The 13,542-nt window shown below is 45.3% G+C and overlaps 1 protein-coding gene across 8 annotated transcripts in view; it reads right to left on the bottom strand.

The window, feature by feature from the left end:
* The window catches only part of RELCH (RAB11 binding and LisH domain, coiled-coil and HEAT repeat containing), a 1,825,259-nt gene that overhangs the window by 338,915 nt on the left and 1,472,802 nt on the right, over window positions 1-13,542 (bottom strand). The window lies entirely within an intron of this gene.

Below are 13,542 nucleotides of genomic sequence, written 5' to 3'. Positions count from 1 at the left end.
GTGAAAAAGCTCAGCAGTGTTCACATGGAGCCATTGAGGTAAGCATTCTAGAACTTAAATCTTTAGTCTTCCAATTAAGTAGAAAATGATTGTTGCATTAACTACAACCAAACACTAACGGGCAGTGCAAAAACCAAGAGAATTTAAAGGTTCAAGCACAAGTATCTGAATTAAAACTGTTAGATTCACAGCTCCTCTGAAATGTGGTGTTAAGCAGGTGTTTACCACTTTTCAAAGGCTGAAGCAGCAAAAACTGCACACGTAGTTTTAAAATAAATTTACATTGATTATAGAAAGCTGCCTCCTGACAACTTCTCAACAGGATAAATCTGTTGAAAGGTGCGAGACAAGCCTTTTTCTCTAATATCATACAATGCAAGGAGGGTTGTAAGAGTATCGTGCTAAATACAGTAGACAAAAGAACCCAACCATTCCCAAGAATATACATATGCAGGGCTGTGCAAGCAAAACAAAGCAATCAATTGTATATCATTTCAAATGTTATTGAAGACATTTGTCTTACATCAATGCAGACAAAATACAAAGTACACAGAAAAGAAAACATCACAAAACAAGATTATCTTCCAATGAAGAATACAACATGAGAAAAAACATGTGGACAATCTGGATGCATACACATGAAATCTACTTGGTGTTCTTAATAAATAAAGGCCCAATAACTCATGCAGGACCCAGAGAATGTCATTCATTGGGAATAGGGAGATAGACTTTGGGAAGTAGATTGAACAATTTACTTACCTTCATAATGAATTTGAAATGTTGTTGCAGTGCAGAGTGCTTTAGAACTTTTTCTCATAGTCACCAAGTAGTGATTTGTGGTTCTGTGCCAAACTCCATTAAGGTGTCAGTGGCACCTCTTGAACCAGAAGAGACCTTCTCAGTAGGTTTACAGAGCTAAGTGACCCCTCTGACCTTGGATCCACCCCTTTTTTCATAGCCACAGACACTAAGAAATGGTAGAGCTCATTGTGGGTTTTTTTTTGTTTAGTCTTCTCAAGGTTCAACATTTTATTTTAAACAAAAATAAACAATAAACCCTAACTAAGCCTACTCTACCAGGGGATTCTCTACCCAGTCTATGATCTAAAGGAAAACCACCTAGCATTCACACTACTAATCCTCACACTAAACATACACATATTTAAATAAACATAAAAACATTATAAATGAAAGGTTACCAAACAGCCAGTGCCTTGGATGACTTCTACTTGTCCTGGAGCAGATCTTGCTCGCCCAGAAATGTCCCAAAGTCAATTCTTCCAATGAAAAGAAAAGTCTTGAAGATGTTTCAAAGAAACAAAAGTTCACACAAATAGAAATCTACTGGTAGCAGTTCGTTCTTCACTGGATGAAAATAACCCCCTTTCCACAAAGAAAACAACAGTACCACTGGGATCATGGATAGCCTCTCTACAGGAGAAGATAAACAAAGTTGAAGATAAAGATACCACTTCTGTTAACAACTATTTGCAGCTTCTGCGGCATCTGCTATATACAGTTTTGTCAGAATGCTTCTACTTAGGAATTACTCTCCAGAAACTCCCTTGATTAAACTGTGAGAGAAGGGTCCCTTGCCCAGCAGTTGACTTTTGGCTTCTGCTACATTCAACTACTACAGTTATGACAATTGTATTTGCAACCACAGTTATGCTGCTCTGCTGCAAGTTATAAGGTAAGGCAACTTCCACAAGACTTCTTCGAGCGCTACAGGTTGGCAAGGCACTCTTCTCTCGTGTCACAAGGGCAGCCTCCTTGCCTTTCATTACGCTTTGTAGTTACCAACTACAGTTATTTTGAACAAGTTTATAGTCCCCTTCCCCAGCTTCAATGTCACTGTTTCTTCAGTGGTTATCCCAAGGTTGTAGTGCACTCTTCCCAGCCTTGGATAACCTTTACCAGCTTTAGTGTTGGAAGCTTCTGGGTAACACAGATTCAGCAACTCTTAAACAATAGTGTTCAGTTCTTAAATGAGCTTCTATAGGATTTGCTCTATTGGCTTGGGCTGTACTTGTTCTCTGCTAAGTTTCTACAGCTTTTATAACTTCTACTTCATTGTCTGGGATGTTACAAGAGATCAATTTTCCATTTAAAACAAAATTAAGCACACACAATTTAGTTTTTCCTTTGAACTGCCACTTCAAAGTTACATGATTTCGGTCAGCTCTCTAGCCTCCAAGGTCTTTGGAAAAACAATGTACCATGCGCAAATTCTCAAGATGTGAAAACTGTGCTTGTAACGCTTTGGGCGAGTCAATTAAAATTCTGATGCTTCACCGGCAGCGTTTTCCATGTTAGCAAGAGCCATGTGGCCGCTCAGCATACAGTTATGCTTAACAAAGAGAAAAGAAAAGGCTTTTACAACACGCAGGTGTTTCAGCTTTGATATTTTCACGTGTTACATTTCCCATGTTAATAGGACTTCCCACTTCTACAAACAAGTTTACCTCACTCAAATATGCACACGAGTGATAAAGAAGCTGGCTACTGTGAACGGCAAGCTTCACTTTCCCGACTCCACAATCACTGCAACTGTGGGCTGCTTACATTACTTTCTTTCTGATGGATGTTCCACCCATGGATTTCTCATTTTCGATATAGTCTTCTTGTGGCAGCAGATCTCAGACTTTTCTCAGTAGGCAGAGGTGTGCAGCTCTGGGTTCGAGGGACCTCAGTGTCATCAAGTCCAGATGTGACATCTGCACAAATGGCCCGCACCGTGCCCCCAGTTATCGTTCTTTCCCTGTGCTCTGCAGTGCTGGGGATCGCAAAATACATGATGATCCATATAACTTTAAAGGAGATAACAGGAGGGAGATTCCTGAATGAAGGGCAAGATGGCAGGGGGGGACAAGGAATCCGTGTGATTAACATCCATCAGAAAGGTAAGTAAATTGTTCTTCTAATGAAGTGTGCCGCTCACAGATTCCTCATCTTAGATAGACTTCCACAGCAGTATCAAGATGAAGGAGGCGGGAGGAGTGAACTCTGCTGCAATAAAGTAAGTATGTGTTGTAGGACAGCTCTGTCAAAGTGGGCGTCCATCCCCTGTCTAAGTATCCAGGCAATACTGTTTTACAAACGTCTTTATTGAACCCCAAATGCAGCCTGACAAATATCCATTATAGGTATTCCTCTATGGAGTGCCAATGTAGCCACCACATCCCTGGGTGAATGCTCTCTATATCCTTCAGAAATATCCTTTCCTGCTCCAGAATAGCATCCAGAGACGCATAACACAATCCTAATGTAGATGATTTGTCACTGCTTTGCCTGTCGTCAGTGAAGCCCACAAAACCTCTAAAGGGTTTAGTTCTAGCGAAGTAAAAACTCAACGCCCTTTGCAGGTCAAGTCTATGTAGACTTTCCTCCTCCTTCGAGGGATAAGGCGGTGGGTAAAAAGCTGGTAAGCAAATGGTCTGACAGGTGAAACTAAGACATCACTGAAGGCAGAAATAAGCGTCACTTTGCCCTTTGAAAAGGTGACCGAGGGTGTTTTAGAGGAAAATGCCTGCAGCTTGCTGACCCTAGGTGTAGATGAGATCGCTACGAGGAAGATAGTATTCCAGGTGTGAAGCCTCAAGGGACATGAATGCATCGAATTAAAGAGTGATGCCATTAGGAATCTTAGCACTAGATTTAAATCCCACGCCGGCACCACAAAGTGGGTTGGCGGAATAGTATTTGTCAGTCCTTTTAGGAATTGTCAAACAATGGAGATCATGAAGAAATACCCCTGTTCACGAGTGTTCTCAAAGATGGACAGCGCTGCCAGATAGCCTTTGACAGTCGTAATCTGTAGCATTTGTCCAACAAGGTGCAAATGGTACGACAAGACCTTTGAGGTGTCGCACACAAAAGGATCAATGTCACTAGCTCTGCACCAGCTGCAGAATCTCCAATGGCAGCGATACAGCACCTTTGTTGCTGGCCTTCTGGCCGAGAGCAACACCTCCATTACATCTTCCGAAAGGTCCCAGTCTCAATACCTCAGACTTTCAGAAGCCAGGCATGCATGTTGAGCGCACTCACATTTGGGTGAAGAACTAGGTCCTTCTCTTGGGATAGTTGGTCTGCTCTCTGGGGAGGCATAGCAGAGGGCAGATGGTGATGCCCAGAAAATCTGGGTACCACTTTCTCCAGGAACAATCTAGGGCATTCAGAATCATGGTTGCTCTGTACCTCTTTGACCTCCTCACCACTTGGGGAATGACAGGAATCAGGGGAAACTCCGACATGAGTGGGAAATTCCAGCCCATGACAAATGCATTCCCCTCCCCAACCCAGTGCTCCTCTGAAGGGAAATTCCCTGGAACAGGAGAGTTTGCACTTCATGTTGGAACTGGATGCAAACTGATCTGAGGGGTTTCCCAAAGAGAGAAGATCTTCAGGAGGACTTCCTTGCACAGCTCCCACTGGTGGGAGACTGAGCCCTGCTTGCTCAGGGGAATCCGCTGTTGTGTTCTCCATCTGGGCCAGGGGAATTGCAGACAAGGAGATTTTGTTCTGCAACGCCCAGAACTGCATCGCCTCTCTGCACAGGGGGGGAGTACTCACACACCACCTCTCTTGTTAATGAGGTGCATGGCCACCATACTATCAGTCATGATCAGGACAGTTTTCCCCGTAGGGAGAGCAAAAATGCTATCAACGCTAGTCGGATTGCCCTCAGCTCTAACAGGATTATGTGTAGACTTGTCTCTGCCAGGGACCACAGTCCACTCACTGTCAACTCATTCAAGCGAGCAACCCAGCCTTTCAGACGAGACACCCATAATAATTTATTATAATAATTTTATATAGCGCTTTTATTCAACATGCTTTACATGGCACATTTTTACATACAGTATTATTAACCTATTGAAATGTGGCGACAGTTGCCAAAAAGGTTACACTGCCATCAAGTTCTCTCTGCGAGTCCACCACAGGAGGTCCAGCGCGACTCTGCTTGAGACTTGAATGAAGTTAGTCATACTGCCTGAGAACTGTGGTCATTGAGAGTTGAGGGCCCACCAGAGCGAACTCATCCTCAATAGTGCTTCTGGCACCAGGAAAATGCAGGATGCCATGGGTCCCAGCAACTGTAAGTTCAGGGATGGCAGGTGTTTTTATTTTTTAAATCTGGCAAACGTCTACGGGATGTGCAGAGGCTGTCATTGGGAGAGAAAGCCTTGCCCACGAAGAGTCCAGAAACACTCAAATGAACTGGAGCATTTGGGAGGGTGTCATTTAAGACTTCTTGAAGTTGAGGGTGAAGCACAGTCTTTGGACGAGGTAGCAGGTACAGTCTAGAAGGTCCAGAGCTTGACTCAGGTTTCGAGCTCTGATCAGCCAATCATCCAAGTAGAGAAAAATATACATTCCTTCTTTGCAGAGACTGGCTGCCACTACCGCCAACAACTTGGTGAAGACCCTAAGGTGGAAGTGAGCATGAAAGGCAAAACGAAAAATTGCAATGAGAGTTGCCAATGATGAACTTCAGGTACTTTGTATTCAGGATTGAATCGATACACGAAAGTAAACATCCAGAAGTTTGCGTGAGACCATCCAGTCCCTGAGATCGAGGTCCTGGAGGATCTGCAAAAGTGTTTCCATCGTGAACTCATCTTTCCTGAGAAACTTGTTCCAGTGCCTCAAGTCAAAGATGGGCTGCAGATCTCTCCCATTTGAGACCAGAAAATAAAGGGAGCACCACCCTTGGTTCTTTTCCGCTTGCAGTGCCAGCTCTATGGCACACTGCTCCAGCTGAGAGGCAATCTCGTTCTGGAGCAGTGGGTCCAGAACAAAGGGTGATTGGGTCGGAGAAGGGCAGTCTGGCAGACGGGAAAGAAAAAAAGAGGCAGTTCACCCTTGAGAGACTTCCTGGCATGCCCAGGCGTACGTAGTAATATTGCACCGTTCTGAGAAATGATGCAACAGACATGCCCCTACTGGAGTGGACAACAAAAAGCTTTTAAAGCAGTTTTGCGGATGGTGCCACACTGGAGAGCATTAAGCAGGAGTGGATTGGGTTGTTTTACCTCCTCTTCCCCTTAGTGGTCTTGAAAATCTTCTCTCACCTTGTCGGGCAGTTGATTGCTTGCCGTTATGAATGGCGCAACTACAATACCCCGAACTTGGTATATGAATCATGTTACCTAGGAAATCATGTTCTTGAATACAACTGCTTGCACAGCAATGTGGACTCATATCAGTACGATGCACCAATAGGGGTAGTTTGACACCCATAGCATAGCAGCTGTAACGCCATGTTTGGCTCACACGGTTAAAGTAACAAAATCCATTTGTTTTGTGGTTTACATGGGACGGATTACAATCGCTCTACCACTCGCAGCTTGCTGTAACTTCATTAAGATCCTGAAGCCAGCCTTGGTGACTGGCAGTATGATTGGACACGTATACATGCACTGGCCACCGAGACCTTGAGGTCAGTAACATTTTAAATGAAAATATTCTCAGTTTAACACAATGAGGAATATGTTTGACACTAAGACGCTCTATATTATCTTTAGGTTTAGTGAATAGGTCCCATAGAGTGAATACACTAAGGACGAAGGAACAGAACTTAATTCTGCAAGGAACAATAGGCACTAAGCCCTGAAGATGGATTTAAAATCCAAAACGTGTCGGCAACTACTTTACACCACGAGGAGCCCATTAGATTTAGATTTAAAATTAAGATTTTGGTGATGATGCAATTGTGTGGAATACAAACACAATTATGTACCTCATTATCTTGTTTTGAGTTTGTTTTGTATAAATACCAATAGAAAAATGGTTTGTCAATGGCTATTTGAAATTGACGTTCCTCTTTTATATTTACTAAAGAATAATACACAAGTACACTATTGTGGTGTCAATTTTGTTGTGCGACACTCCGACACTCATGTAGTTACGCAGAAAATCAACTGTAAATAATGTATTTATGTTTCCCTGCTAAAATTGAAGTCATGATGAATGTTAACAATATTATCTAACTCCAACACTTGTTTTGGGCCAACCACCCCACTATTGGGTACACCCCAGAACACCTGTGTGACAACCAACCTATAGGAGTGCATATGTGGGTCTCCTGTTAGTGACTAACAGGTACTGTTCGCTTTGGTTCTTCTTTACAGTCTTAGGTGGCCTTGAGACTGGTTGGCCCATTTGCACCTGAAACAATCGTCTAATTATATCTAAACATTGTGACACAAGAACATTTAAGGACAGCATCTGTACTTTTGGTACAACACGTAACAAACCTACTTATCACGTTGTGCCCCTCTAACCCCCTATCTCTCTTTGCAACTACAATAGTGAAAAGGTTTTTCATTCCATTGGGATGTGGACTGGGGGGGCTGACGTACACCCACTCCAAATACATTTGCTGCAACCTTAGATGCCTTTAATTTTTCTAGGCTTTTTTCAGTTTTATGGCCACACATGTGGGTTCCCTCAAAGGGCATGTCAAGAAGTTTTGAATGCACATCTTGAGCAAATCCTCAATTCCTCAGCCAGGCAACCTCTATGTAAAGGAACTTGTAGCAATTGCTCTCCCAACACAGTCTGCTGCATCTAGTTTTGACTAAAGTATTTAGGCACCTGGCTTCTTTGTCATCCCCCACAATATTCAAAAATCCATCCGATATCTCTCTTTCTGGGATGTGCTCTGCCTCCTCAGATACCATGGACCATAAGGTGCGTGCATTTAGGAGTGCACATATAGCATTTACGGCCTTTAGAGCCATACTGCTCGAGGCAAAAATCTTGTTTGCTAGAGTGTCCATACCTTTTACCATCCCTGTCAGGGGGTAAGGAGGGATAAGAGTTTGTTTCACATTTATGGTTGCTACTTGGCCCACCAAGCTATTCTGAGAAGGATGAATTGAGAGAAATTCTGGATCAGAAGACAATGGCTTGAATATCTTTACAAATCCTTTATTGTTGCCACAGAGCAGGGTTTACCACGGCTCCAACAAGGGATTTTCATGGCAGCGTAAACTGGAAGGACAAGTTCATCCTGTGTACCTCTCCGTCAAGAACGTCTATCAGATGATATTCTTCTATTTCTTTAACAGAGGGTCCCCAGCAGAAGGCATCTCTAACTTTTGCCATCATTTCCAGAGAGGCCACATTAGGCTGGGCATGAGGGTCAGGTTGCCAAAATTAAACCGCAGGGCAGGTATCTAGCCCACTAGCAGTCTTAAGAAGAGATGCCAACTTGATTAGCCTGTCTTCTTCGATTTGAAATTCTTCAGTGACTCGAGTTGGTTTCAACGGCTCGAATCCAAATTGAATCGGATCACCTTTGTGAAAATGTACCTGTCTGTCAGGTGAGTTGTTCAAAGACTAGTACATCCATCTACATTTCTTCTTTTTAGACAAAGAATATGAATGCCAGGAATCGCTCAAGTGGGATAGTTTTGAATAGTTATTCAACCTCTTTTTCCACTTCTCTAGCGATTTTTCAACCGCAGAGCTCTTGCTCTCATCAGACCTTTGTTTTGAAGGGGTTGTCCTAGTCGACTTCCATGCCGAAACGGCCTATTGCCAATTTTGATGCACTTTCCTACAAAGCATTAGGCGTCATGCTCTGGCATGAGCCACAATCTGAGACGGAGTGATCACCACAATGGCATTACAGACAAACCTTATGCAGGTTGATCAGGGATATTTTAGTGTTCCAATCCCAATACTTTTTGATTCGGGAGGGTTTCTGAGTCCACATGATCAATGAAAGTTGATGAAATTTTCAAGTGTGTCAGAAAGAAGTTTTCTGAGGTATTGATAGTTCCAGAGAGCATCAGAAAAAAAGAACTGAGGTCACTGGGTACAGTGTGGGTAATTTGTACCGACACTGATGTCACATCCGGATTCGACGATGATAGTGCAGACGTCACTCGATGCCAGAGCCGCACTGCGCACTCTGAGAAAAGTTCACGAGATTGGCTGCTGCAGAAAGAATACATCTAAGATGAGTCATCAGTGAGAGGACACAATCCATTAGAAACACAGAAATAATCCAAGCTATCTTTTAGATGTGTAGGGAGGAGGATCAATGTGGAATCTGTGGAAGAAGAATAATACTGCATCCCTCAGAAATAATTTTCAAAGTGGCGCCATATTACACATTTTCACCAAGACCAGCCTTTTTCCTATGGGAAAATTTAGAAATGCAACACAAAAGAGGCCCAGAGTGCTGAGGCCTACCGGGCCTACCGCCCAATAGGCCAGTCCAGCCCTGGAGGAAATCCAAAACCTGCCAGAGAATGTGAAGTACAGAATGTTCTACTCTAGCATCTTCCTCAGTCATTGTGTCAAAACAATAGCGCTTTGTGTATATTTGGAGGGATGGCCATGTTGTCCTCTGACTGATGTCCATCTACAGAACGCCTCTCTGCAACCAGAAGTCGCTGTCTGACCTCTTATAGATTAGGGTTTCTAGAATGTCTTTACTTGCTAGTTCATGAGAAGAGTTTGATGCACAAGATGATCCACCTTGAAATCATTTGTTTCAAGATAGCTTTCCCTTTTTGGGGCCTGCAAAGCGCACAAACCACTGATTGTACCAAACACAACACTTTGGTTTTGGCCACATAGAAACTCAATGCCTCCTACACCGTCTAAGATGGATCAATGGGTAAAACGTTCAATTTCACCTATTGATCCACCTAAGACGGAGCAACAATTCCAGATGCTGGTGGTCCAAGCAGCAACCATAAATGTGAAAAACTTATATCCCTCCTTACCTCCTGACAGGGATAAGAAGTATGATGCTCTAGCAAAGAAGGTATTAGCCTCAAGCAGCATGGACCTAAAGGCGGCAGTAAATGCTAAATGTGCACTTGCAGACCTAGACAGGTCCGGGCCAGACCTCGCCAACTCTCCAGAGCAGCTTATACTACGTTGCTATCTCTTCCCCATCTTTCAATGGTGGATGTATGGCGACTCCTACACCCCGATTCCCGCTCCTCCTCCTCCTAATCCTCTGTGCACGATTCATATTCCCGAATCGATAGATGGTTGGTGTCTGATATACTCATCAGGAATGTATCCTCCCCAGGACCCTATCTGACTATTCACCTGTGACAATTACCCTCGCGTGGGGCCCAGATCGAGACCGGACCAGGCGCTGAAGAATGAAACTCTGCTCCCTTCTTGATCCTGTTTTTAGCTCCGAGCTAGAGACCGCCATTGAGGAGTTTTAATACCAATACGGTGTCCTCGCAGGCCACTCTTTGGGAAGCTTTCAAAGTATGCATTAGAGGCATTGCCCTTTCCAAGGAAAACGGCATCCTTAAAACGATCCGCAGAGAGATTGTGGAGAGTGAGGCTACCCTGTCCACACTGGAGGCCCAATGCTCACTACACCAAACCCCGGAACTCCTAGCATCAATCGGCGCGGAGCTAGATACGTTCTGATCCTTAGCGGACCATGAGCTGAGGTTTCTAGACAGTCCGGGCCTTGCTTGAAAGTACGGCGAAGGTGAACGACCAAGCCGCCTTCTGGCCAGACTTCTCCGTCGAGAGTTCGGTACACCACCCATTCCTGGAGTAGAAAGACCCGATGGCTCCCTAGCTTCGACACCGCAGGAAATTAATTCCGAATTTCACTCCTTCTACAAATCCTTATATGCTAACGAAGATAGTGCTTCACAAACGGAGATGGATTCCTACCTCGACAATCTCCCCCTTTCAGTCCTCTCCCCCGAGACCATCGCATCCCTTGAGAGCCCATTCACTCTCGAAGAATTCTCAGACGCCATCGATTCACTCTCATCAGGCAAATCTCCTGGCTCCGACGGTATCCCCGTTGAATTTTAAAAACAATATAAGCCCCTCCTCCTCCCGCACTTGATGTCCCTTTGGGAGGAATCCATAGAGGCGGGCCGGCTCCCCACCTCACTCCCTGAAGCTACTTTAACCCTCTTGCTGAAACCCGAAAAACCTCCTACACAATGCGGCTCTTACCGCCCACTCTCGCTTATTAATAGCGATGTAAAAATGTATGCCAAACTCTTAGCCCAACGCCTGGCCCCCTATATGCCTCATATAATCCATCCTGATCAAGCGGGATTTATTCCGGGACGCTCCACATCCCTGAACTTGAGACGTCTCTTTGACATCATAAGCAGAATTAGCCCAAATGTCCAGGCGGTAGCCGCAACTCTCGATATGCAGAAGGCCTTTGATTCGGTCTCGTGGATATACCTCTGGCGGGTTCTCAAAAAATGCAAATTCGGCCCCTGCTTCCTCTCTTGGGTTAAATTGCTTTACTCCGATCCAGTAGCTAGGGTCCGTACTGAAGATCAGTGTTCCCCCCTATTTCCAATAGTCAGAGGAACAAGACAGGGCTGCCCCTTCTCCCCCCTGATTTTTAATATTGCGATGGACCCATTCGCAGACATGCTCCGTCAATCCCACGCACATAGGGGCTTACGCACAGCGGGTCAGTCGGATATAGTATCTCTATATGCTGATGATGCCCTTCTCTTCATTCGTTCTCCTGATACCAACTTAGCTCCGATACTGGAAGACACCGTCCTTTTCGGGCGGATCTCCGGCCTCAAAGTGAACTGTTCTAAATCCACCCTGTTCCCGCTCACTGCCTGCACGCACCCCCCTCCCGACACCCTAGGGTTTTCTTGGGCCCAATCACACTTCACTTATCTAGGTATAGTGGTGTCTCGCCAATTCCAAAGTGTTTTCGAGGAGAACTATCAAAAGTACCTCACAAACCTCACAACTAAGTCACTGGGATGGGACCGGCTCCCGATCTCGCTGGCGGGCAGGATAGGTGTGCTGAAGATGGTGGTGTTACCCCAACTTCTGTATAAATTCACCAACATCCCCCTGTGGCCGGGCTCAAGGTTTTTCCAGACATTGACCCGTATCCTTAATACTTTCCTTTGGCACTCTGGTGCGGAACGGCTCAAACTCAAAACCTTGGCTGCTCCAATGGAGGTTGGCAGCTTCGGTGCACCCGACTTCCTCAAGTACTGGCTAGTCGCACAACTCCAATACACATCATACTGGTTCAACGAGTTGAATCCCACTCCCCATCCCAGACTCGAGAAGCTATCGGTCAGTGACCGCGATGTCCGATCCTTGATTGTCATACCCACACCGACTGTATCGGAGTCGCTCGACCTGGTGCACTGTACTTCGATGGCCCTACTAAAAACTTGGAAGCTACTGGGAATCTCACATCCGTTTCATGGTAACCTACCACTTTGGAACTTCCTCCCGGAACTTCCCACACGTACCTCTTCTCGTTGTGCCAAGATGGGCGGAAGCTGGCTTTGAGCTGCTTCGCGATGTCTTTGAACAGGGCTACTTCATTGAGTGGCCTGACCTCCCATTGTCCCTTAAGCGGAGTCCTTCCGTCTGGCTCCAGTACACATCTCTCCGGAGAACTCTTAAACACATCTACCCCAGCTTCCCAGCGATACCACCGGACGAGCTCATAGTCACAGAGCTGACCTCTCCCGCTCCCATGAGAGGCAAAGTTTCCAGGCTCTACACCCTATTGCAATCCAGAGATGCCCCGCCACTCACTAAACTGAGACAAGCTTGGGAGGACGACCTTGGGCTGGATATGTCTGACGAACGCTGGTCCCGCATGTGTGCCCGCATCAATGGGGTATCCTATAATTCCAGATTCAAGTTGATCCAATTCAAGGTACTCCACAGATACCACTATACCCCAAACAGGCTGCACCACATCTCAAACGAACTGCCCTCTGGGTGCCCTCGGTGCGGCTCAGACAATGCTTGCTACATCCACATGATCTGGTCATGCCCGCGCCTCGCCCAATTTTGGAACGCAGTATGCTCAACTATGTCCGAAATGCTTGAGGTTCCTATCACTCCATCCCCGATGAGATGCCTTTTTCATGAATTTCCTGAACTCCGCCGAGACTCCAAAAAACTAGCTGGTCTCTGCATGCTACTCGCAGTACGCTCCATACTACTTTGCTGGCTCCGACCTACCCCTCCCACCCACGCTCAATGGCTCAGGGCGGTCACATGGGCCTCGGACACCGAGGAATCTTGGGCTATACAACAGCCACCCCACTCGAGGCCCAGAAACGTTTGGTCAAAATTTCGGTCATATATGTCCCCCACTGACTCTGTCTCTGATGCTTCTTCCCTAGTCCCCCCCCAATCTCCCACTGTCTGTTTGAGCAGCCCCTCTGCTCCTCGCCTGCCCTCGCACATCCTCGATATGTTTATATTGGCTTTGACCCTACAATTTACGCTTGTGTTCTCCTTCCTTGCACTGCTCTGTATGTAATTGTCGGTATGCCTCCGCCTGTTCTTATGTTGCCATGCCAATAAATAAAAGTTTTAAAAAAAAAATGTGAAGAAGGTGTCACTGTTTGCTGTAAATGAAATTAAATGAGCCATCCCTCTGATTCTCAAAGTGACTTCGTTCTTAGAGAAAAGCAGGACCGGTGGTGAAAGGCGAAGGGCCTGTAGATATGAGACCTTCTTCATAAGAAGTTACTGCTACCAAAAACTAAATTTTAAGAGTGAGCA

The sequence above is a fragment of the Ambystoma mexicanum genome, chromosome 5p (genome assembly GCF_040938575.1).
Source record: "Ambystoma mexicanum isolate Mex_15411 chromosome 5p, UKY_AmexF1_1, whole genome shotgun sequence".
Lineage (NCBI taxonomy): Eukaryota > Metazoa > Chordata > Amphibia > Caudata > Ambystomatidae > Ambystoma > Ambystoma mexicanum.
This window is presented reverse-complemented; position numbering and strand designations above follow the sequence as displayed.